Raw genomic sequence first — 4,692 nt, forward strand, 5'->3', positions numbered from 1 at the left:
CATGGTGTTTGATGTTGCATAATATTTTTGTCTTACTCCCACTGAGTAGTAAAATAGGCTGTAGCTTTCCTACATCCCTGACAGGGATAAAGAAAAGTATCAGAAAATTAACTAATAATTTGGCTGTGGTAAAACTACTAAAAACTACTAGAATAGATATTACAACCTAGTACTTCAGTTTTTTTTTCTTATGATGTATTGTATAAAGCAATGTTGCTATATTTTACTACATACCTTTTGTCAGGAAAAATAGTGTAAAGAGCAGGTTGCATAGCAAAGTCATGTCAAACAAGTCAAAGAAAACTGTCATTCAGAACTACACAGCAGTGTAGCTGAACGAAATTACAATGCTTCATTCTCTGTGCAGAAAACAGTTGCACATATAGACAGAGAAAAATTAATAAAGTATCACAGTAGAATTTTTAATAAGTAGCAGTTTGTAAGTGAAGTAGGACAGCAGTGACTCACACCCATCCCAGAACAGGAGACAAGGAAGACAAGGAACAATATGAAGGTAATATTGTCAAAGTAAAATTGAAACAATAGCAGCATATCTATGAATAGACTGATTTATTGTACAGTTTGTAAATTGCACTTTACAGTCCTTCAGTGTGTAGGTGAGCTGCCTTAGTATTGCACTTAGTTATGTAGCAGATGTCATGGTTTGTTTTTCCCAAGAGTTCAACAGTCTAATGGAGGCTCAGGAAGCTTCAAATTTACAGGACTTCTTTTGCTTTTGTCATGACAAATGGCAGAGATCACATGACATTAGGAAGTAGCTTGATGCTTTACTGATACTGAAGACCTGTCTACGTTTCCAGTAGTGAAATGATCATTTGAAAGATCTAAACTTGTGTAGAAAAAGCCAGACAGGAGTGGAGATTTTGGAATAGCTTGATATCTACTGCAAGAGGAGTGGTTTCTGGCCCAGAAATTGTAGTTTATTGGCCATTTGGGCAATTTTTACTTCTCTTTCAGCTTTCTGGTCCAAAAGCCTGTGTTTGCGCTTATCCCGCCTTTACTATAACGAGTCTAGTCCAGATACAGATTTGCTATTTCCAGGACTGTATGTATACTTCTGAGCCTCCTAAGCCTGACTGTGTTGGAGGGTAGCCTTCTAGCGTGTCAGTAGTAAGCACTAGTTAGTCTATCTACCACAAGAGAAGTGGTTTCTTGCCCAGAAAATGTAGTTTTTTGTTCATTTGGGCAGTTTTTCCATATCTTTCTGGTTTAAAAGCCTGTTTTTGTGCTTTTTTCCTGCCTTTCCTGTAACTAGTCTAGTCCAGATACAGATTTACTGTATCCAGGACTGTGTGTAGCTTCTGAGTGGTGCCAAAGTAAGTCTGCTGTTCAATTTTTCTCTAAGAAATGCTAGTTCTCTCCTCTCCTGTGCTTTTACTAGCATATCAGTCTAGCACTTTACCAGACTTCTTGTAGCAATTATTGTAGCACACAGAAGTGCTACCAGAACTAAACGTTGTACAAGGAAACATCTCCAGTACTTATTAATACTCACACATCCAGGCATGTCTAAAGGTCAGTTCCTTGTGCTTTCTCCTATTAACCTGGTGAACTTGGGCATCCTGAGGCAATGTAGCAACTGCCTCATGTACACCAACAACCCTCTCCTCTTACCTCCCAACACTCAGACTTGGGAGAGATGCACTTATATATCCAAATTGGAAGCCACGCACTCTCCAGCCAAGACCGGAATAGCTGGTCAAGAGGAAAAGGTCAACACTTGCACTACACCACATGGAACACATATCCCTCCAGAACACACACCGGCACTGCCTTCACATAAAAACACAAACTACACACCCATCTTTGCGGAGGCTCTCAATAAAAATCTACCCAAACTGCAGAGACCTCCAAGGCAGAAATGCACTCTACCACCACAACACACCACTAATCACTAGAGACACAACTCTCCTGAACAGTGTACCACTCAACCAAAGCCCCTAAGGCAGAACAGCATGCCCAACACACTAATCATAGGTGACTCGATAGTGTGGCACACTTATGTCCCACTCACTAAGTTGAAGAAAGAGAAAGTAACAGTCAGCTGCCTGTCAGGTGCCAGGCTCCAACACATAACGCACGCACTCAGGTCCCTCAACAACAGGTACAAATACGACTCTGTCATTGTACATGTGTGTGCGTGAAGGACCTGAGATGTACCTCCCTGGACTTCATGAAAAGAGACACAGAGGAACTCTCTGATTATGTAGCCCAGGTGGGTATGACCCTAGCCCTGAGCAGCATCCTACCATCACCCAGAATGATACTACAGTACAAGCAGAAAATGATCGATTTCAACAATTGGCTAAGTTTCTGATTCTAAGGGGATCCAGTAACAGACCTTGATGCTTTGCCAGAGATGGCCTTCATCTGTCACCTCTGGGCTTCTGGATACTGGCCAAGGCTCTTGCCACTGCTGTAGTGCCTTTTTTAGGCGGTGTTCCAAAGACCAAATTACCACCATAACAGCTACAAACAAATGCAGTCTCAGGGTCATCCTGCTCAATGGTAGAAGTCTAAATCTGAAAATGCACTCACTCTATGCACTCCTTAAAATGGAGAACATAGACATTTGTGCTGTAACAGAGACCTGGTTCAAGGCAGCAGAAAGCACCCCTGTACTACCAGGCTATAACTCATTCCACACCTTTCGGCCCCAGAACTTGGACCAAAGCTCCAAAGGTGGTGTTGTTTCCATATTCGTAGAGGATGCACACACCTTCAGACTGGTAGCCCAACATAACGCATCAGAGATACTTCAGGTGCAGCTAACATTGTGTAAGACGGTGATTCAGGTTGTAGCCTGTTGTAGATCCCCAACAATGTCCCAAGACTCACACTTCACATTCCTAAGCACATTGGAGAATATTAGGGTCCAACCTAACACACTCATACTGGGCGACTTCACCTACCCCTCCATTAACTGGGAAACTACTCATGTACCAATACACTTGCCCAATGTTTTCTGGAATTCATTAATTCAAATGCCCTCGACCAGCTCGTTCTTACCCCCACTAGAGGTAGCAACATCCTTGACCTGGTCATTACTAACATGGGCGACCGTTGCTCTACACCAGCTGTTAACTCCTCCCTGGTTAGATCCGACAACAAACTAATCACCTTGGAAATCCCCCCCCCCCCGCAAGGGTAACCACCATGAAAAACTTCTCCAAAGCTAACTTTGGGTTCCTAAAAACAGAGGTGGCTAATTTCATGGCACCCATGCAAATGGAGAATAGTTGCATGACCGCCGAACCATACACCAGTGCACCGTACAAATACATACACAAATGCATGTATCTTGCCATACCCAATAGAACCAAGATGCTCTCTTCCAAAAAAAGGAAGCCAACCTGGTGGTCCCCTGCCATATACAAACTCCTACAACAGAAGGAAGAAACTGATGTGGAATAAGGTGAAGTCCCAAGGCTGGAAAAACTCCCTTATCAGCCTCAACAAAAAGTTGAGATCCCTCATCAAATCCTCTAAAGCTAGCTATGACAACAGAATTGCAGCAGATAGTAAAGACGGCCACAAGGCCTTCTATAGTTATGTAAAGAATCTACATAGCAGTACCCAGATTTGCTCTGAGCTACTGCACAATGGTACCTCCTATATCGAGCCAACAGATATTGCCAATATACTGGCCGACAGATTCATTGCCAACTTTACCCCCCCCCCCAGGACCAGTCACAGTACCAGTAGATTGCCAGGCACCCAGTATTACTGCTGCACAGGTTAAAACAGCACTGTCCAAGGCCAAGATTACAGCTTCCATGGTACCTGACAATATCCCTGGCTGTGCTCTACATAAACTACAGAGTGAACTGGCACCTCACTTATGTGCTCCGTTCAGTCACAGCCTCACCTCAGGCTTTGTCCCTACCGAATGACACACTGCTTCAGTCATCCCTCTCCACAATGCAGGAGTGACTACAGACCATGGGAACTATTGCCCCATTAGCCTGATGAGTCTGATATGCAAAGCTATGGAATGCATCATCATGGACCTAATAAACAGGGATATAGGGAATCTCCAAACTTTGGATTCCACACAGTTTGGTTTTGTGAAGGATAGATCATACCTGCTCAACTTGGTCGACTTCTTTGAGTCAGTCACCAGAGCTGTGGATGAAGGCAAGGTGGTTCATGCAGCCTACATTGATCTAGCCAAGGCGTTTGAAACCATTCCCCATTCAGGAATCATAGAAAAATTCACTAAGCTAGGCATCATCCCCTATATCACTAGGTGGATTGCAAACTGGCTCACAGATGGAACCCACAGTGTGAAAGTAGTGGACTCCAAGGTAGACTGCTGACCAGTCACGAGTGAAGCCCACAGAGTTCAGTCCTGGGTCCTCTCCTGTTTGGTATCTACTTCTCTGAAGTCCAGGCCAACACAAAGTTTCTCTGGCTGACAAAGTTTGCAGACGATTGCAAGTTGGGCGCTATTATTAACTCCCCAAGTGATGTTGACATCCTACAGAAAGGCCTCAGTGAGACCAATGACTGGTGTCAGAACCATGGCCTTAAGCTCAATGTCAAAAAATGTGTCATCACCCCCTTTGGGAAAAACCTGGTTCCTATGAATTACCACATTGATGGTAGTCCGCTGAACACAGAAGGTGTTAAAAGTGATCTGGGAACACAGGTTGACAGCAGCCTCTCTTT

At 43.7% G+C, this 4,692-nt stretch overlaps 1 protein-coding gene across 2 annotated transcripts in view; it reads left to right on the forward strand.

Annotated features, from left to right (window-relative positions):
- PHLDB3 (pleckstrin homology like domain family B member 3) overlaps positions 1 to 4,692 on the forward strand; it is a 647,234-nt gene that overhangs the window by 300,990 nt on the left and 341,552 nt on the right. The window lies entirely within an intron of this gene.

This window comes from Protopterus annectens, chromosome 8.part0, assembly GCF_019279795.1.
Source record: "Protopterus annectens isolate FY-2018-M chromosome 8.part0, PAN1.0, whole genome shotgun sequence".
NCBI classification, from domain to species: domain Eukaryota; kingdom Metazoa; phylum Chordata; order Ceratodontiformes; family Protopteridae; genus Protopterus; species Protopterus annectens.